The sequence below is a fragment of the Mauremys reevesii genome, linkage group 14 (genome assembly GCF_016161935.1).
Source record: "Mauremys reevesii isolate NIE-2019 linkage group 14, ASM1616193v1, whole genome shotgun sequence".
NCBI lineage: Eukaryota > Metazoa > Chordata > Testudines > Geoemydidae > Mauremys > Mauremys reevesii.
Genome location: NC_052636.1, coordinates 12,715,844 through 12,737,689, shown reverse-complemented (window position 1 = coordinate 12,737,689; position 21,846 = coordinate 12,715,844). Strand labels below are relative to the sequence as shown.

The 21,846-nt window shown below is 44.9% G+C and overlaps 1 pseudogene; it reads left to right on the top strand.

Moving 5' to 3' along the window:
- The window catches only part of LOC120381498, a 384,534-nt pseudogene that overhangs the window by 101,202 nt on the left and 261,486 nt on the right, over positions 1–21,846 (top strand).

Genomic DNA, 21,846 nt, shown 5'->3' with positions numbered 1-21,846 from the left:
GACGTATTGGCGCATGAGCTTTCATGGGTGAATCCCCACTTTGTCAGATGAATGGAGTGGGAATTCTGTGCCTGGCTAGCCAACTACAAAAGCAGTTTCTCCTCCCTTGGTGATCACACCTCAACTGCTAGAAGAGGGTCTCATCCTCCCTGATTGAAGTACCTTGTTATCTCTAGACTGGTTCTTGCCTGCATACTTATACCTGCCCCTGCAAATTTCCACTACATTCACCTGACGAAGTGGGATTCACCCACGGAAGCTTATGCGCCAATACGTCTGTTAGTCTGTAAGGTGCCACTGGACTCTGTCTTTTTGATTCGAGTGCTGCTGGCTTGGGATGGTGCTGACGATGGATAGAAAAAAGGCTGGAGTCAATGGCAGATGGGACCACAGAAGGGGAAGGGGAATGGCAGCCCCACAGAAGGTCCTCGGTGCTCAGATGCCCCAGTTATTGCACCCTGGCCTATCCTAGAGAGAGAAAAGACACCGAGGGACCCAGCCCCCCTACAGTGATCCCATGGACAAGAACCCAGTTAGGAGTGGGGTAAAGGTTCCCTCTGGGCAAAGGGGAGCTGAAATCCCTCCACGTCCTGGAATTTAAGCAATGAAAGCTTCAAACCCTGCACGGGTGTGGGCTGAGGTGCATCAGCAGAAGGTTGGGCTGGACAGGGGTGGCAGGTTTGTATAATTTTTGGTGGTGCCCAGAATGGGACCAAGTCCTGCCCACCTGCCACACACACCCGTGTAAGGCTCTGGGAAGGAGTTTGGTTGTGGGAGGGAGAGGGGTTGGGCTCTGGGAGAGTTTGGGTGCAGGGTCAGGGGGTTGTGGTGAAGGAGGGAGTGTGGGGGGCAGGCTCTTGGAGGGAGTTTGGGTGCAGGTGTGGGGTCTGGGCTGGGGCAGGAGGTTGCAGGAGAGGGTGAGGGTGCAGCATTTACCTCAGGCATCTCCCGAAAGCCCCTAAGCTGGAGGGCCGGGGGCATCTCTGCGCACCGCTGCCCGCAGACTCCACCCCTGCAGCTCCCATTGCCACAGTTGGCAGTTGTGGCGGGGGCAGCATGTGGAGACCCCCCCCCCCCACCACAGTTGTTCTTCTCACAGCTGGCTGATGGGGGGCAGCAGGGGTTCTACCAAATCTGGAGGAATCTCTCTGTGCCCCACTGTTAGTTCTCCATCCTGTCTCCCCCTAACAACATGCACCACTCCCCTCCTCATTATCAATGTTTTAGAGAGACCCCTCCCTCCCTTTATGGGATACAGACTCTCTGTGACAGAGACTGACTGGGGCTCCTCTCTGCATGGCCCCAGTGAGGAAGAAAAGAGACTGGGGGAGGGGGAGAAGATGGGCAGAAGGAGTCTAATGGGGCAAAGCCAGAATAGAGATTTTCTTCCTGTTAAAATGTACTGGAGTCTCATCGCTGAAAAGCCACATCTTGAGTTAAGTTTGAACCAGCAGCCTTTCAATTACCAGGCAAAGGTGTGAACCACAGAGACTGATAACTGCCTGCTTCCCAAATGTGTTTAAAAAACATCTTCAGGGGTGCAACTGGTTAGTGCAGAGGGGCCATCTGTTGGGGTTATGAGTTCAAGCTTTCTCTCAAGCCCTTGTTTCTCTTACCTGTGTGGTTTGTTTTGCCTAATTCATACACAAAGTGCTATACTAGAAAAAGGAGAGTAAGTTCTAAAATGTAGAGGTGGGTGCATACTTTAGAAACATCGCCCCTGTGCTGCCATTAGTTCCAGCAGATTGTTCACTGGAAGGGCAAATTGATTTCTTTGCTGCTGAGAAAGATGCCAGGACAGGTCTGTGGGCACCAGATCTCTCTGCTTCTTCCAGCTCCTTCCCTGCCCCAGTCACTGCTGTAGGAGGATCCTATATGCACTGAGCCTAAACATTTTCCTGGGCCTTCTTAGCATAGTTGGCAGCATGTCAGTCTCATACTCAGTAGGTCCTGAGCTCACACCTCAGAAAAGACAATGGTTTTCTGCTCCCTGCTTCAGATTTTCTAAAGGAAATCAGAGAAAAGAAGCTATAGAAGAGTGGTTCCTAGACACTCTAACACACAGATTTTTCTAAGGCATTAACTTTTCCTTCTCTGTGGAGTTTGTATTCTCCATAGAGCAAAATAAAACAAAAACATGCAAGTCTAAGACTAATACAGTATGAAACTCAATACAGATAAAATCTCACCCTCAGAGATCTTCCAACAAGCTTTTTTTGCAGACTAGATTTATTTCTTGTCTGGGCCCAATCTTTGCACCTGGTATAGTCCTTGTTCCAGCTCAGGTGGTAGCTAGGGGATTTCTCATGACTGCAGCCACCTTTCTTCTGTTCCACCCCCTTATACAGCTTTGGTACAAGGCAGGAATCTTTTGTCTCTCTCCTGGTGTAGGAATGTTACACTTCTTAAGCTGAAGTGGTTCCCACGCCCCCACACTCAATCAGGAGACTCATAGATAAAGCGCTGACCAGGTGCATACCATTGGGATACACAAGGGATGAAGCACCAATTAGGGGAGGGGGCGAAGTAGTTGGATTATGTTAGCACATGCGCATAATAGAATGATTTATGTAACCATTATAATAAAAGACGTGGAAAACCCCGCTTGAGGCGCTCCACTGGGATAGACTGACGGACTTGGCTTGATTCATTACTACATCTGGTGACCCCGACGTGATACCCCCCTGCTCACCGGCTGGAATAGCCCCCGATGCATCAACCCTCGCTGAATAGCCCCATTTCGTGAGTATGGGGGGGCAATTGTCAGCTCAGCAGAAGTTTCATGCAAAAAAGCTGCAAAATATTACACGACAGACTGGCAGGCCAGTTTCCCTGGGTCAGTTAGAAAAGCTATTAATTGAAATCAATCGCCAATGTCCTTGGTACCCGGATCACGGGTCACTGTCAGTAGAAGATTGGATAAAGATAGGGGCAACACTGCACGCAGAGCCTAGAGCTGCGGTGCAATGGCTCCTGCTTTGGCAGCGATGTACAGAGGCTCTGGATTCAATCAGAGTTGGAGCATTATCCAGGGCTATCCTTCTCACCCCCGCGCCTTCGGCCCTCCCTCCTTACCCTCGGATCTTGCCTCCCATGCCGCTTGAGGCGGTACCCGAATGCCATGATGCATGTCTGGGTACAGATGGCTCTTCATGGCCAAATCTTTGGCCGTCCCTTTTCAGGCAATGATACACAGGAGGAGATGGGAGAATTGAGCAGCGAGGGAGAATTGAGCAGCAAGGAGAAAGAACAGAGCTCCACAGAGAAGGGAGAATTGAGCAGCGAGGGAGAATTGAGTAGCAAGGAGACAGAACAGAGCTCCACAGAGATAACGGAGCTACTGGCTGCCTTCCCAGTAACACATCGCCCAGGCAACGCAGAGGGGGAGGTGGAAGTGGAAATCACAGCCCTCCCCTATCCTGTTCTCCGAGAGGCAAGACAAGTAGTTACTGAGTCTGAATTGGAATCCACCTTTACCCGAGGCATGTTAGAAGAAATTAATCATCACAAGAAAGAAATACAGCGGCTGCAGAAAGAAATCGAACGCCATAAGAAGGCATTGGGGGGGGGCCCATACTCCCGAGCAATTGTATGGAGCAGGACAGTTCGCCGCTATACGAGAGCAGGCAGATAATCCTGATGCCCTGTGGGAATTAATAAGGAAACTCGCTTATCGGTATCCCCCTTGAGGGACTGGCGGATACTGGAGCTGACGTTACAGTCATCTCCGCTTGGCAGTGGCCATTCACCTGGGACAGGTTTAAAGTGCCAGCCATTTGGGGAGTGGGCAGATTGCAGGCTGCTCAACAAAGCACCCGATGGATTGCTATGACTTTGAGAGAAGGGGGAAAGGAGATTTTCCTTAAACCCTATATCATGGATATTGCTGTATCCCTATGGGGAAGAGACTTGTTATTACATTTTACTGTTTATGATTGAGGCCAGGCTGTTAGTGCCTGGCCAAGTTTTGTCGCTTGTGTTTGGGTGTAGTTAACCCCCCCTTTTTTTTTTTAGATGTCCGCCAAGTTTTAGCAGCTAATGGTGTTTTGATTGATTTAGCTTTTTTAGTTAACTCATTGTGTTCACATTTTACCATTCATGATTGAGTTTACTGCCCTTTCCCTTGTATGGTTAACCAGTACCCCTGTGTGGGTGGAATAGTGGCCACTGCCCCAAGAGAAGCTTTTGCATTGTATCACTTATGTGAGGAACAATACCAGGTGGGCAATGTGGAAAAATCCACTAGCCCCTGGAATTCGCCTGTTTTGGTTATCAAGTAAAGATCTGGTAAATGGCGAATGCTCCATGATTTTAGAGTGATTAATGTTTGTATTTAACCCATGAGACCCTGCAGTGTGGAACCCCAAATCCCAGTTTTATTCCATATGATTATTAGCTTATGATAATAGGTTTTAAAGATTTTTTAATGATTTTTCCTTGTTTTAAAGATAGGAGCTTATTTTTCCCAGGGAGGTGGTGGTGGTTTTATTTGATTTTTGGACCCCTGCCCCCGGGCATGATGGGGTTAATCCTCCCTCGTTCCCATGCCGGAAAATATGGTATTTAGATAGTCCCCAGGGTAATAGATAGTGATTATGTGGGAAAAAAATTATGTTTAGATTTGGGCTTATATGCCAAAATAGCTGTATTAAGGGGACTCATGGGCCCAGATGGTGATTTTTCCCTTTTCTTTTGGCTAATATATTTTGCTATTGCCTGGCCGAGTCCTGCCGTTTTCATTGCAGCTTTTTTTGGCTGTTCGCTAAACCCCCCCCCCTTTCTCTTGGCTGTCCGCCAAGTTTCAGTTTTTGTAAGCGGTGTCCTTGACTAAGTCAGTGTTTTGGTTTTTTTTTCTTTTGGCTTTTCAGTTAACCCATTTTGGTTTTTTTGAATGCCATCGATAGTCATGCATTTTTTTATTAAAATGCTAAATTTTTAGTGAAGTATTTTAATGATCCCTTTAATTTAAGCCCAATGTATTGTTTTAATTTGTAATTATTGTCCAAGTTTTTTTTCATTGCCCCGAATTGGGTGTTGATCCCCGTGGCCTTTTATTTAATTAAATTTGGCAAATGGATGTCACGCTTTATCCCCCTTTTTTTTTTTCTGGAAATATCTACATTTTTTACAGATTTTCAGATTTTTGCACGCAGTGGCAAATTAACCACATTTTTGGTATTTTGTATAACTCCACAGGTCAAGCCATTGTGGAATGGATCTATTATACACTTAAAGAGTACCTACAAAAAGCAAAATAAAACAGTGGGGGATGATGGGCCAATCATGGGAGCCAAGCAAAATTAATTAGCGATAGTATTGTTTACCCTAAATATTTTAAATATCTTTCAGAATCTTACAGCCACTGAATGACATTTAAGATGGAAACCCCGCTCCCATGCCCATCTGTCAAAAATAGGCAGAGCCCAGACCCTAATTGGTATGGCCCCGTTCCATTGAGAATTTGGGGACAGGGGCATGCCGCTGTGCTTACTCCCACAGGTCCGTTGTGGGTCCCTGCCAAGAATGTGAGACCGTGGCACAATGACGTGGCATTAAAGCCTCAAGAACCCGATACCCAACTTCAATCTGACCCTAACCGAGACCTTTCCAGTGTGCCAAGCCATAAAGACGGCACCAAAGGTTACCTGGGGGCAGGTGAAACGACTGGCGCAGCAGGCTCAGCTCATGCTGGAGAATAACAAGGCCAAGCCTATCCCCGAGAATTTTACTGCTGTTATCTTTGCTTGTTTGATTGCTAAATTTTTTACCATATTGTTGTGTTTTTGTGTGTTACAGGCTAGGGCCAAACCCAAATTGCATAGCCGTATGTGTTATAATATATGGGCTTGATTTGTGATCCTTGCCAATTGATTTTTCTTTTGTTTACAGCAGGCCCCTGAGATGCATGGCCTGTTGGGCACCTGCCTGGTCCCAGTATATAAGGCACCAGGCGATGCTGCACATGTAACAGGGATGTTTAATTTTTATAAATGCCACCGAGGTTCAATATTATTTAATGAGCCAATGGGGCCAAGCCACTTATGTGAAATTTGCAAGTGCCTTGTTTTTTTTACCCCATGGGTAGCCAATTACGCCAAATTGACCTGTGCACGGATGGTTAATTGCACACGTCACAAGCCCCCAAAAGGATGCTTGCGGGTGGGTACCCCAGGATGGAATTGTACGCGCTTTCAAAATGTGTCCAGCAATTACGGGCACATCGCGTTACCGGAGGGTTGGTTTTTTACATGTGGTCAGAGGACCTTTAATTATATTTTGGCCAATATTTTAGAAGCTTAATGTTGCTTAAGTAGATTTATATTAATACTCCCCATGAGGCCAATGTTGATTGGCTCCCAAATTAATGAGACCCGTACCCAATGCCAGCAAAGCTTAACCCCCATGAGATTAGGATGTAATGCCAATGTCAGCCTTTTTAGTTGGGCTGAGTACATCTTTTTGGCTGCCATCCATGGGATGGGTTTGAATTGTTTTGTAATATGCTTTGATTGTTATCGCCTGCTTGATTGGTTTTTGTTGCTTTGCCCAGTGTATTCCTAATAATATTAGGATGTGTTTTACACCCTGTCGGCGCAAACCCCTGCCTACATTCCAAGCCGTCATGTATGCCCATAGAATCATGAAACATGCGGACCAGGCACGGGTCGACAAAACAGAAAAGGAGGGGATGTAGGAATGTTACACTTCTTAAGCTGAAGTGGTTCCCACGCCCCCACACTCAATCAGGAGACTCATAGATAAAGCGCTGACCAGGTGCATACCATTGGGATACGCAAGGGATGAAGCACCAATCAGGGGAGGGGGCGAAGTAGTTGGATTATGTTAGCACATGCGCATAATAGAATGATTTATGTAACCCCCGCTTGAGGCGCTCCACTGGGATAGACTGACGGACTTGGCTTGATTCATTACTACATCCTGGGGAAAAGCCCCAGGTTTAAGATGGATTCCTGTACCAGGTGACATGACCTGTGAGACCCCAAGCCTTCATTGTTCCTGGCCTGACTCACAGATGGTGCAGGACAGAGCCATCTCCAGTCAATTGTCCTGGTTAATGGGAGCCATCAGGAGTCCAAACCACTGTTAATGGCCCACACTTTGCATCATTACAACAGGACCTCAGAGTTATAGCTCATATTTCTAGCTTCAGATACAGGAATGATCGGTTCATACAAATAGGCTGAACACACACAGTAGATAATAAGCTTTGTAATGATACTGCACAAGAGACCTTTTGCATGAAGCATGTTCCAGTTACATTATATTCACACTCATTAGCATATTTTCATAAAATCATCAACATCAAAGCAGGGAAAGGGTTTTACTGCGGCACCTGGGAGCAGTTGAGTTTCATGTGCAGGCTCTGCTATGAGTTCCTCCAGGTTTCCCATAAGCACACAGGGCCCTTAGCGGGTACTCTCGACACAGGAATGGCCCAGATACAATGAAGTGATGGGAATTGCATTTTCCTTTTTAATTTTTGAATTTCCAATGACATTTCTGTTTGTGATTTTGTTTTGCTTCGTATAACTGTGTTTTCTCAGGGACTTGATATTTACCAGGCTAACTATCAGCTAATAACGGGAGACTTCCAAGCAGGGCGTGGGCAGCGGAAAAGAACAGTAAGAGATGCTGGTTTTCAACCTTGTGTTAGATAAGAATAGAATGCAGATTGTAGCAGAAATTGCTGAGAGAAGTAAGCTATCAGAAAGGAATATGTACAAACAAAATGCAGTTGTTGCGCCTCAGTGTATGTCGCAAAAGGTATAAATGCTTGCCTTATTTGTTTATCTAACCGAGACCTACCTCGGGAGGGGAAACTCTGCCTGTCTGTACTCTCCCGAATAACTGCAGTTGCTCGAAATAAACGGCATAATATAATAATATTTAACATCCCTGTGGTGGGAAGAACATCTCAACAGCCCAACGCTGTGGCATTTAATTTAAAAAAGGGGAACTATACACAATGAGGGGTTAGTTAAACAGAAATTAAAAGGTACAGTGACCAAAGTGAAATTCCTGCAAGCTGCATGGACACTTTTTAACGACACCATAATAGAGGCCCAACTTAAATGTATACCCCAATTTAAGAAAGACAGTAAAAGAACTAAAAAAGAGCCACCGGGGCTTAACAACCATGTAAAAGAAGCAGTAAGAGACAAAAAGACTTCCTTTAAAAAGTGGAAGTCAAATCCTAGAAAGGAGCATAAACATTGCCAAATTGTAGGTGACAAATCTGAGGAACTGTCACAGACTGAAGTGTCACTAGAGGTAGTTTTGGAATTAATTGATAAACTCAACATTAACAAGGCACCAGGACCAGATGGCATTCACCCAAGAGTTCTGAAAGAACTCAAATGTGAAGTTGCGGAACTATTAACTATGGTTTGTAACCTGTCCTTTGAATCGGCTTCGGTACCCAATGACTGGAAGTTAGCTAATGTAACGCCAATATTTAAAAAGGGCTCTAGAGGTGATCCCGGCAATTACAGACCAGTAAGTCTAATGTCGGTACCGGGCAAATTAGTTGAAACAATAGTAAAGAATAAAATTGTCAGACACATAGAACAACATAAATTGTTGGGCAAAAGTCAACACGGTTTCCGTAAAGGGAAATCATGCCTTACTAATCTATTAGAGTTATTTGAGGGGGTCAACAAACATGTGGACAAGGGGGATCCAGTGGACATAGTGTACTTAGATTTCCAGAAAGCCTTTGACAAGGTCCCTCACCAAAGACTCTTACATAAATTAAGTTGCCATGGGATAAAAGGGAAGGTCCTTCCAAGGATTGAGAACTGGTTAAAGGACAGGGAACAAAGGGTAGGAATTAATGGTAAATTCTCAGAATGGAGAGGGGTAACTAGTGGTGTTCCCCAAGGGTCAGTCCTAGGACCAATCCTATTCACCTTATTCATAAACGATCTGGAGAAAGGGGTAAAAAGTGAGGTGGCAAAGTTTGCAGATGATACTAAACTGCTCAAGATAGTTAAGACCAAAGCAGACTGTGAAGAACTTAAAAAAGAGCTCACAAAACTAAGTGATTGGGCAACAAAATGGCAAATGAAATTTAATGTGGATAAATGTAAAGTAATGCATATTGGAAAAAATAATTCCAATTATACATAAAATATGATGGGGAATAATTTAGTTACAACAAATCAGGAAAAAGATCTTGGAGTCATCGTGGATAGTTCTCTGAAGACGTCCACGCAGTGTGCAGAGGCGGTCAAAAAGCAAACAGGATGTTAGGAATCATTAAAAAGGGGATAGAGAATAAGACGGAGGATATATTATTACCCTTATATAACTCCATGGTACACCCACATCTTGAATACTATGTACAGATGTGGTCTCCTCATCTCAGAAAAGATATACTGGCATTAGAAAAGGTTCAGAGAAGGGCAATTAAAATGATTAGGGGTTTGGAACAGGTCCCATATGAGGAGAGACTAAAGAGGCTAGGGCTTTTCAGCTTGGAAAAGAGGAGACTAAGAGGGAATATGATAGAGGTATATAAAATCATGAGTGATGTTGAGAAAGTAGATAAGGAAAAGTTATTTACTTACTCCCATAATACAAGAACTAGGGGCCACCAAATGAAATTAATAGGCAGCAGGTTTAAAACAAATAAAAGGAAGTTCTTCTTCACACAGCGCACAGTCAACTTGTGGAACTCCTTGCCTGAAGAGGTTGTGAAGGCTAGGACTATAACAGGGTTTAAAAGAAAACTGGATAAATTCATGGAGGTTAAGTCCATTAATGGCTATTAGCCAGATGGGTAAGGAATGGTATCCCTAGCCTCTGTTTGTCAGAGGATGGAGATGGATGGCAGGAGAGAGATCACTTGATCATTGTCTGTTAGGTTCACTTCCTGGGCTGCTTCTGCTCTAGAACTATAATTGTCTTTTTACACCAAAATCACTAACTTGAGCACCCAATTCCATGTACAGTCCTAGTGGATGTAAGGCACAGGTAACTTTTGCCTCAGGGTAGCTTGTTGGCATCAACCCTCTCTCCCGCACCTGGAGCTGATGAAATTCCTGGCTGGAGGGACACACGCTCCTACAAGTCAAAAGGAAAGGAGCTGATAGTAAAGATCACAGGACTGACCCCAAAGAAGGGTGAACTGCAAAAGTCTGAAGCAGGCAACTCATCCGGCAGAGGTGAGAGACCACAGTGAAGATGGTGCAAAGATCACTATACTGGAATTAGCAAATGTGATTTTTTTTAAAACAAATCTTTGGGAAGCCCTAATAAAGGCATTTCTTACAGTTCTCTCCCATTTGGATTTTCTGATATCTAATAGGGAATGACATCTGACTGAAGCATTTCCCAAATGCAGAGCATGTGTAGGGTCTCTCTCCACTGTGGATTCTACGATGTCTGACAAAGTCTGAGTGCTCAATGAAACTTTACCCGCACTCAGAGCATGTGGAAGGGCTCTCCCCTGTGTGGATTCTCTGATGTCTGATAAGGTGTGAGCGCCGACTGAAGCTTTTCCCGCACTCAGAGCACGTGTAGGGCGTCTCCCCGGTGTGGATTCTCTGATGTGTGATAAGGTTTGAGCGCCGATTGAAGCTTTTCCCGCACTCAGCGCATGTGTAGGGTGTCTCCCCTGTGTGGATTCTATGATGTGTGATAAGGGAAGAGCGATCACTGAAGCTTTTTCCGCACTCAGAGCATGTGTAGGGCATCTCCCCAGTGTGGATTCTCTGATGTGTGATAAGGTGTGAGCGCTGATTGAAGCGTTTCCCGCACTCAGAGCACGTGTAGGGCGACTTCCCTGTGTGGATTCTCTGATGTGTGATAAGGCTTGAGCGCTGACTGAAGCGTTTCCCGCACTCAGAGCACGTGTAGGGCGTCTCCCCTGTGTGGATTCTCTGATGTGTGATAAGGTTTGAGCGCTGACTGAAGCTTTTCCCACACTCAGAGCACGTGTAGGGCTTCTCTCCTGTGTGGATTCTCTGATGTGTGATAAGGCGTGAGGGCCAATTGAAGCTTTTCCCGCACTCAGCGCATGTGCAGGGCATCTCCCCTGTGTGGATTCTCTGATGTGTGATAAGGTGTGAGCGCTGACTGAAGCTTTCCCCGCACTTGTGGCATGTGTAGTGTGTCTCTTCCAAGTTGATTCTCTCATGTGTAATAAGGTCTGAGAGGCTACTGAAGTTCTCCTCTGGCCTCTGCTGAGTCTCAGAGGCTTTTACTGTTTCTCGGAGTGCACAACTCCTGGAAACATTCCCTTTGGGTCTTCCTGATAACGTTCCATGTGGTTCTCCTTGTTCAGCATCTTCCTGCTGGGGTTTCTGCTCCTCATTCTCACGCACCATCCTATCACCTGATGGGAGACAGAGAGAATCCAGACATAGGTCACTCCCTGCGCCTGAGAGAAAGGAAATCTCAGAGACAGGAATTTTAAAAGGGATGAACAAACCAAAATATGTGCAGGAGAGATCAATCCTATCAGGAGCTGATTTTCCCCAGAGGAGAGAGGAAGGGATCAGTTTTGGTCTGCATTTCACCAGAACATGCAGGGGAAAGTGGGATAAGGTAGGGATCTGCTGACAGTTGTTAGTCAGGATAGGTGGGAAGCCATGAGTGACATCTGCCTAATTATTCCACATCTGCAGGGAACAATCCTGAACAGGGTCTTTGTAGGGCATCCCAAATGTTTCCTGTATTCACGGACAGTTTTTGACTTGCTTTAACCAAGTCCTCACCTGTGAAGGCAGCTCTCGGGAGCACTTCTTTCTCAGAACCCTGGAGGTCCGGGACCCACGGCTCTTCCCCTCGTTCCAGCTGTGAGACCACATCAGGTTTGGAATTTAGAAACCCTACGCCAGGCAAAGGAAACCAGGAATTTCAGTGGAATTTGTGGGATACTTGTCACAAAGAATAGTCCATGGTTTTAAACTCTGATCTTTTTTAAGCAGTAACATCCCAAGACCAGCTTCCTTGGCTCCAAGTGGCAGGAGAATTATTATTATTATTATTAATCATACGCATTACCTGAGTGCCTAAGGACCAACTAACAGTGTGTCTCTGTTGTGCTAGGCACAGTACAAATGCAGAATAGTAGATGGCCCATGCTCTGAAGAATTTACAGTCTAAATACACAAGACAGACACAGCATGGGGGAAGGGGTAGACCCCTGTTAGAATGGTGATATTCAGGCCTGCTTGCAAAGCCTATATTTTAAGAACTTAGGTGTATTTTTATCACTTAGCTACTTAAAGGAATATGAAAACAAAGAATCAAAATCACAGTGTGCCTGTGTCTGGGCCTTCTCTCACTAGGATAGTCTGAGGCCTTGTTCTTAGGCTAAGGCCTTTGGCTAAGCAGCAGGGGCAGCCATAAGCTGGGAAGTGAAGGGTCACATCCTCACATCCCAAACCAGTCACACTGAAATAAGGTGCTATTGGGCTGTTAGGAAGACAGTCCTGTCTGGATCTTAAGATGGTTAAAGAAACCTTAACTTGATAGCATTCTGTCTGGCAAGAAATCACTTATCAATGGTTGTGGTTGTGAAACCCTCATTTCTGTATTGCTTTATCTTTATGGCCACCACTTTTACATTGTTAATCAGTCTGGTTCTCTAATTGTTTCTCTCTCCTGTATAATTAATGTTGCCAGGTGTAAGTTAATTAGGGTACTGGTTTATAATTGGTTAGAGCAGGAGTAGGCAACCTATGGCGGCACGAGTTGATTTTCAGTGGCACTCACACTGCCCAGGTCCTGGCCACCGGTCCAGAAGGCTCTGGATTTTAATTTAATTTTAAATGAAGCTTCTTTAACATTTTAAAAACCTTACTGACTTTACATACAGTAGTTTAATTATGTATTATAGACTTATAGAAAGAGACTTTCTAAAAACGTTAAAATGTATTATTGGCACATGAAATCTTAAATTAGAGTGAATAAATGAAGACTCAGCACATCACTTCTGAAAAGTGGCCGACGCCTGGGTTAGAGAATTAGTCACAATATGTTAGAATTGGTTAGTTAAATTTCAGCACAATGATTGGTTAAGGTATAGCTGAAAATATTACTCTATAAATGGGGTCAAACAGGAGGGGGGAAGAAAATTGGAATTATAGAATATCAGGGTTGGAAGGGACCTCAGGAGGTCATCTAGTCTCACCCCTGCTCAAAGCAGGACCAATCCCCAACTAAATCATCCCAGCCAGGGCTTTGTCAAGCCTGACCTTAAAAACCTCTAAGGAAGGAGATTCCACCACCTCCCTAGGGAACCCATCCCAGGGCTTCACCACTCTCCTAGTGAAATAGTGTTTCCTAATATCCAACCTAAAACTCCCTCATTGCAACTTGAAATCATTACTCTTTGTTCTGTCATCTGCTACCACTGAGAATAGTCTAGATGCATCCTCTTTGGAAATCCCCTTCAGGTAGTTGAAAGCAGCTATCAAATCCCCCCTCATTCTTCTCTTCTGCAGACTAAACAATCCCAGTTCCCTCAGCCTCTCCTCAGAAGTCATGTGTTCCAGTCCCTAACCATTTTGTTGCCCCCCGCTGGATGCTTTCCAATTTTTCCACATCCTTCTTAGAGTGTTGGGCCCAAAACTGGACACAGTGCTCCAGATGAGGCCTCATGAATGTCAAATGTTGGTTAGGGGGAGAAGGGGAACAGGGACACAGGCCAGGTTCTGCGGCATCAGAGCTGGGAAGGGAACACTGGGGAACAGACTGTATCGGCGCATAGAGATAAGCCCGACTGGTGTGAAGGGCTTCGGAATATGTAATCTTATAGGTGTAAAAATTGTACAGACTATACCACCCTGTGACATCATCAACGAAGTGCCCATTTGTGCCTGGGTAGGGGCCCTGCTCTGGGAGGGAGGATGCAGCAAGGACTCAGGATCGGTGGCCGGGGTCACTGTGCATAGGAGATGGGGAGGTTATGTGAGGAGGGGGGGTAATGAGTGGGAGAGGGAGGTCAAGAGTTAAAATAATAATATTTGGGAAAAAAAATGTATAATAAAGTGAAACTGAACAGAAATAAAACTGGAGTGGAGGCTCTAAAGCAACAAGGCTTCGGTAGGGATTCGGGGTTAAAGGTCTGGGATCCCCCACAGCTCCAGATCCCCAAACCTCTCCTCCCTCCCACTGACCCACCCAGCCCACTTCCTGGGTGCCCTTCCCCACACTCCCCTCCCCTTCTTCCCATTACTCTCAGCCAGCACCACCTCCCGGCACCTTGAGAACTTCTTGTATTTTCTCCTCGTCTCTCACAGCCTCCTACCTCCCAGCTGCTTCTTAGCTCTAACCCTGCACACACCCGCCCCATGTCCTGGCATATCTACTACCCCCGTTCTCTGTCCCTCCCACGGCTCGCTTATCCCTTCACCCATGGGATCCTGAACGGCAACATTACACACTCTCCTAAAAGAGCTCATCTGACTGTCACACAAGCCAGGCATGAGTCACACACCTATTTACTCAATTTAGAATTCTACAGGCAGCATATTTTCCTCTTAAAATCAGGAAAAGGCATGAAAGCGACAGTGATTAATGTAGTTATGAATGTAGCCAATAAGGATACATTCAATGCAATTTTAAAATGACTGACAGCACCAAAAAGGCACATGTCCAAAAATGGTACCAGTGGGTGGGAGATAAGGCAAAAAAAGGGGGGGCAAGGAAACTTGTCAAAACTTGTATGACGAATAAAGGTATGAAGTTATTACTGCTCAGGTTCTTCAGAGACCCCACAGCTTCTAATAACCCAGGGGACAGGACTCCTTACCCAGCGAGGTCACCGTCTCATAGTTCTCCTGCATGACATCCCAGTAGAGGGCTCTCTGAACAGGGTCCAGTAGTGCCCATTCCCCCTTGGTGAAATACACAGCCACCTCCTCGAAGGTCACCGGCCCCTGAAAGAGCAAGAGTCCAACACTCAGTACCTGCTGCCCCACTCACAACCCCACTATTCACGGAACAGCAGCACCAGGGAAATGGAAACCCCAGGAGACACATGTTAACAGAGTCCCACCCCACCTTGTCTAGAACAGACAGGCGGCATCAGAGGGTAGAAAGAGAGAAACTTTGTGTCTCCCAGCTGACAGACGGAGGCAGGGTCTTCACGTTTATCACATACCTATTAGCCAGAGCTTGATATAGGAGATGGGGCTGGCTCTGGACCCTACTAATGGCTCCCTGGTAGGAAACACTCTCCAAATAAAATATAAGAGAGAAAAGGGAAGTCAGTAGTAAAGAATATTAGTCAGAACAGGGGTAGACAACCTATGGCACGAGTGCTGAAGGCAGCACGAAAGCTGATTTTCCGTGGCACTCACAATGCCCGGGTCCTGGCCACCAGTCAGGGGGGGCTCTGCATTTTAATTTAATTTTAAATGAAGTTTCTTAAACATTTTAAAAGCCTTATTTACTTTACATACAACAATAGTTTAGTTATATATTATAGACAGAGAAACATCTTCTAAAAATGTTAAAATGTATTACTGGCACTTAAAACCTTAAATTACAGTGAATAAATGAAGACTTCTGAAAGGTTGCTCACCCCTGAGTTAGAAGGTCAGAATTATAGAAAATTGGTAAGGGAAGTGTGACGTTATTGATATAAATTGGGACCATATAGAACATGGGTTGCAACCAAGGTCCTGTAGTGGCACCAAATCTAATGTAAAGGGGGTCATATGAGGTGTCTAAGACCAGGTTATGGGTTGCTGGTTATGATTATGCTGTCTATATGTATGTATCATTTTGTAGTTGAAGTTATGAATATTGGCTCTATACTGTCTGTATTTCAAGCTGGTGGGAGACATTTTGTAGTTGAAGTTATGAATATTGGCTCTATACTGTCTGTATTTCAAGCTGGTGGGAGACATCGCAGACAAGTTGGTGTTAGCTCTGCCTAGCCTGCTTGATGGCCCATTAAGGACCATCAGCTACACAACTGACCCATGGAGAGAAGGCAGACACGCCTTGTGACTCAGCAAAGTATGCAGGGACTGGCCCATGTGACCCCAGACTCCATTTTGCTGTAATTTTCCACAGTAAGGACAAAGAGGTTCTTACACCTGGAAAAGCCTATATAAGGCTGATGCCTCATCTCCATCTTGTCTTCAATCCTGCTTCTACCTCTGGAGGGACTTTGCTACATGCTGAAGCTCTACACAAGGGACAGATGACCCATCCCAGCGGGGGATGTTCTCCAGAGACTTGATTTGAACCTGCAGTTTATGCCATCACTGCTACAAGCCTGAACTAAGAACTTTGCCATTACTGTATGTAATTGATTCCATTTAACCAATTCTACCTCTCATCTCTACCTTTTTCCTTTTATGAATAAACCTTTAGATTTTAAAGGATTGGCAACAGCGTGATTTGTGGGTAAGATCTGATGTGTATATTGACCTGGGTCTGGGGCTTGATTCTTTGGAATCGAAAGAACCTTTTTCTTTTATTGGGGTGTTGGTTTTCATAACCATTCCTCCCCGGGACGGGTGGCACTGGTGGTGATACTGGGAGACTGGAGTGTCTAAGGAAATTGCTCGTGTGACTTGTGGTTAGCCAGTGGGGTGAAACCGAAGTCCTTTTTGTCTGGCTGGTTTGGTTTGCCTTAGAGGTGGAAAAACCCCAGCCTAGGGCTGTGACTGCCCTGTTTGAGCAAGTGATCCTGAATTGGCACTCTCAGTTGGGTCCTGCCAGAACCGCATCGTCACAGGAAGCTATCAGAAATCAATGATCAATCAATGAAAATAAGAAGGAAGTTTTGAAAAGTATATTAATCCTAACAATGGTAGTGATAAATTACTAGACGGAAATGGCAGAATTATCAAAAATAATGCAGAAGAGGTAAGAGTGTTCAATAAGTGTTCTCTCCTGGATTTGGAGAAAAACAGATGCTGTACTTGTATCATAAGATTTTGGCACGACACTCCTTCCATTCCAAGAACTCACAAGGACATTAAACAGCAGCTATTACAGTTAGACATGTTTAAATAAGCAGGTCCAGATAACTTGTATCCAAGAGTTTTTAAAGACCTGGTGGAGGAGCGTGGTGGACTATTATTGTTGATTGTAATTAGGACTTGGAACACTGGGAAAATTCCAGAAGACTGGAATTAAGCTAATGCTGTGCCAATACTAAAAAGTGTAAAAGAGATGACCCAGCTAATTACAAGAGTGTCAGTCTGATATCAATACTGAGCAAAATAATGGAGCAGTCGATACTGGATTTCGTTAATAAAGAATTAAAGGAAAGTAATATAATTAGTACCTATTAACAAAGGTTTAGAGAAAATAGATCCTATCAAACTAACTGGATATCCTTATTAGATGAGATCAAAAGTTTGGTTGCAGCTAATATTATTGATGTAATATATCTAGACTTCTGTAAGGCATATGACTTGATTCAGCACAATATTTTGACTAAAAAACTAGAATGATACAAAATAAATACGGCACATTAAATAGATTAAAAACTGGGATTGTAAATGGGGAACCATGGTCAAGTGGATTTATTTCTAGCGGGTTCCCACAAGGATTGCTTTTTGCCCGTGTGCTATTTAACATTCTTATCAATGACCTAGAACAGAATATAAAATCATCACAGATGAAGTTTGCAGTACCACAAAGATTGCGGGTGGTGGTAACTAATGAAGTGGCAGTAGATTCAGGCTCCAGCACTGGGAGTCTGAGAAATTTTCCCAGCCCTGGCTGGAGGGTTATTTCCTGTTCCACAAAGAGGAGAAGTTCCATTCCCAAATCCCTTGAAATTAGGCCCTATCTGACACTACACCCCCATATTCATCATAGTGGTATGGTTATAATATGATTAGGACATAATTATGATGCATTTTGTGCAAGATGCGTCATGTGCTGAATATGATTATCCTATTTGTGTGCATGGATCATGTTTGTATTTGAAGTTATGGATATTGACTCTGTAGCTGTATTTCAAATGTGCTTATTCTGGGTAACACCCACAATGAGCCTTTCAGGTACAACAACGAAGAAGCCAGACAGAGCTGATGGCTTATCAACAAAGACAATGGACCGTGGAAGAGCTTAGCCTTCCTCTGAATGTTTCAGCCAGCCTATGAGTCATGGCTACTATGACTCAGCAGGACATGCTAGGACATGTGACTAGACCACATGACAACGAACTCCATTTTGGTACCTGTATTTTTCCACAAACTGGACTGGGAACTGAGTTTGGAACAAATGGTTCCCGCCATATGGAAAAGCTACATAAGGTGGGGTGTGACATCATCTCTTGGCCTCATTCCCACACAAGAGAACTCCTGGAAACATTTGAGGAACAAAGACTGAACTGGGGGAACTGCTGGTCCCAGGGTAAAGGGATTTCTAGCTTGTGTATGGAAACTTGGGGGACTGCTTGTACCATCAGTCAGGGTGAGAAATTGCTAATTCAAATTCTATCCATCTAGTATGTTAGGCTTAGTTTGAGTTTTGGTTATCTACTAAGTAATCTGCTTTGATCTGTTTGCTATCACTTAGAATTGTTGGGATACGTTAGGGTTCAGTAAAACAGCTGGGAAGCTGCTAATGTGCTGACATGCATTGGGGACAAAGGCATAAGCAGGCAGTAATTCTTTGCTTAACAAATAAGTTGCCATATTTTTCCTTTCTCTGTTGCTTGTAAGAATTGACATTGATGCAGCTGCATGAAGTGTAGTTGCTGGAATGAATGTCCTTTGTGTGAAAGAAAGTAAAAGAAATGTTATCTCCCCCTCCCTTCCTTTCCCAGCTACATAAACAAGCCCTGGCTTATGGCCCCTTCCTCCCTCCCCGAGAACTGCTCATTGACCCTTCCTCCATACCCCAAGAACTGCTGTTTAGGAAATTTGTGGCAACACGTTATTGCAAAGAACGGTATTTTCAAAGTAAAAACACCTCTATGATACTGTGACAGTGGATAGAGGTGGGTATACTAATTGTATGAGCGTTTCTACTACTTAATAAGGGGTTTTGGGGTGTTGTAACGGATGTAGGTCTTTACATACAAACTTAGATAAAAGGCATGTGATGTAACTAATCCAGTGCTTACTCGATAGTTGGGTCAAGGGGAACAAGTAACGCAATAAAGAAGCCTGTATTCATATCCGCCTCTGGATCAACCGGCTCCTTTTTTGTTCTAACAATCATTACTTCAAATCTACCTTTCTGCCATTAATAAACTTGTTTTATGCTTTATCTTAATCAGTGCATTTTGAGTGAAGAGTTTGGGAAAAGCTGAGCTTGGTTAGCACAGGCTTGTTGTGCACATCTTTCCCATATCGAGGAAGGCGAACTATATTAATGAGCTGACATTACAGAGATCCCTGTGCACTATAAGATGGGATAATTCTGAATTTATACTACAGCAAGTGTGCAAGGTTGGGGAGCTGGGAAATTGGCTGTTGTCGTCTATCTGTCCTTGAGCGGCTTAGGTAAAGCACTCAGGTAGCTTAGTTGGGTTTATGGCGCCACCTGCTGTCGTGTTGGGTGATAACAGGCCCTGGAGAGGCTGGCTGAATCTCCAGCAAAGCCGTGTGAGAAGGGCCAGCCCAGCTTGAGGGTTAGAGGGCACAGCGGTTCCCAGAAGCCCTCCCAGACTGCACCCCAGGGTGACAACCCATCACACCCTAAATTACACAAGTCTCAGCAGGTTTGTCACATCCTGTCTCCTCCCTTTCTCCACCCGAGATATTTCCTGCCTCCCACCACCTCCAGCAGCTCCTACCCTCCTATGCACGTACTGCTCCTCTCCCTCCAAGCAGAACCCACCACCAGCTCCCTGAGAATCCCTTACCTGAGCCAGCTCCATTGCAGCCATTTCCTTCCCTCTGGGAGGATGAAATGATCTGGAGCAAAACATGGACGTTAATCTGTAGCCTGCCATGACGAGAAGGGCAATGTGAGAGAATGCAGAGGGGGCTTTTGTCCATTCCACATGCTGATTCCCCCCCTGATTTTTCCCTGTTAATGGACACTCTAGGTTCTGCCACACTGTGAAGCACAGAGTGACCTTATTCCAGTACAGGCCTAGCCCCCTCCCACCAGGGTGTAACCCTCTGAGACATGGTGAAACCCTCCCAGTAACATCCTCTGTTATACTTACCAAGTTTGCAGACAATACCAAGGTGGGAGGGGTTTGAGCATCGGCCTGCTAAACCCAAGGCTGTGAGTTCAATCCTTGAGGGGGCCATTTAGGGATTTGGGGCAAAAATCTGTCTGGGGATTTGTCCTGCTTTGAGCAGGGGATTGGACTAGATACCTCTTGTGGTCCCTTCCAACCCTGATATTCTATGATTAAAATTCAAAATGATCTGGAGAAAAGGCTTGAAGTAAATAAGATGAAATTCAATTAGGACAAATGCAAAGTGCTTCATTTAGGAAAGAACAATCAGGTGCACACGTATAAAATGGGAAATTCCTGCCCAGGAAGGAGCACTGCGGAAAGGGTGCTGGGGGCCATAGTGGATCACAAGCTAAGTATAAGTCAACAGTGCAAAAGGGCAAACATCATTCTGGGATGTATTTGAGGGAGTACTGTAAGCAAGGCACAAGTAGTAATTCTTCCACTCCGCTCTGTGCGGATTAGGCCACAACTAGAGTACTATGTCCATTTGTGGGTGCCACATATGAGGAAAGATGTGAACAAATTGGAGAAAGTCCAGAGAAGAGGAACAAAAATTATTAAAGATCTAGAAAACATGACCTATGAGGGAAGATTGGAAAAATTGGGTTTGTTTAGTCTGGAGTAGAGGGGACATGATAATAGTTTTCAAGTACATAAAAGGTTGTTACAGGGATGTGGAAGAAAAAATTGTTCTTAACCTCTGAGACTAGGACAAGAAGTAATGGCCTTAAATTGCAGCAAGGGAATTTAGAATGGAGATTAGGAAGTTTTCCTAACTGTCAGAGTGGTTAAACTCCAAAACAAATAGTGTAGGGAAGTTGTGGAATCTCCATCATGGGGGATGTTTAAGAGGAGGCTGGACAAACACCTGTCAGGGATGGTCTAGATAATACTTCGTCCTGCCTTGAGTGCAGAGGACTGGACTAGCAACCTCCCAAAGTCCCTTCCAGTTCTACGATTCTATGAACCAAAGGCCAGAGACGAGCAGAATCAAAGGAGTCACTCTGGGGGATTCTCCCTGTCACTGTCCCCAAGGCAGCTCTCTCAGGTTTACAAAGCCGTTTGATGCTCCAGCCTTTATCCAGTCTCTCCTGGCAGTGCCACCTTCATGGGCTGGGCCTAGTTTTAGCTTTTGGGAAGCGTGACCCCGGGGCTCTGAGACGGGGCCTCCTTGCCTCAGCACATCTTGTTTCTTTCTATGGCTCCCCAGCGAGTCCCAATGAGTAGATACCCCTCATACAGACTGTGAACATAAGAATGTGTTTAGACTTCATTGAATGCTTGTGAGTTGCTGCCTGGGTTAACATCTGACTAGCTCCATTGTGAGCCTCTGTGGCTCTGTAAATCACCAGACAGGAGAGACACTTTACCTAGGTGAAGTGCTGATTGACAACAGAATGCATTACACCCTGCCTGGCAGGAAAGGTCCATCCACACCAGAGAGACTATTATGGGACTTTAAAGAAGACACAAGACTGTTGTTGTGCTCTTGACTTCCCATTAGTTGAGTTTCCAGCTCAGAGCACATGGCAGGAAGGCGATGAAAAACCCCACACAGAAGGAACTGATTATCTGTATGCTGCTTGGACTCTGAGGGGCAAAGTTTCTAGGCATAAGCAAGAGATCCCCAGCTGCTTAGCCGGGGTTAGTCCTAAAGAATATGTAGAGCTTGCTTATTATAGAAGCTTCTATTACTT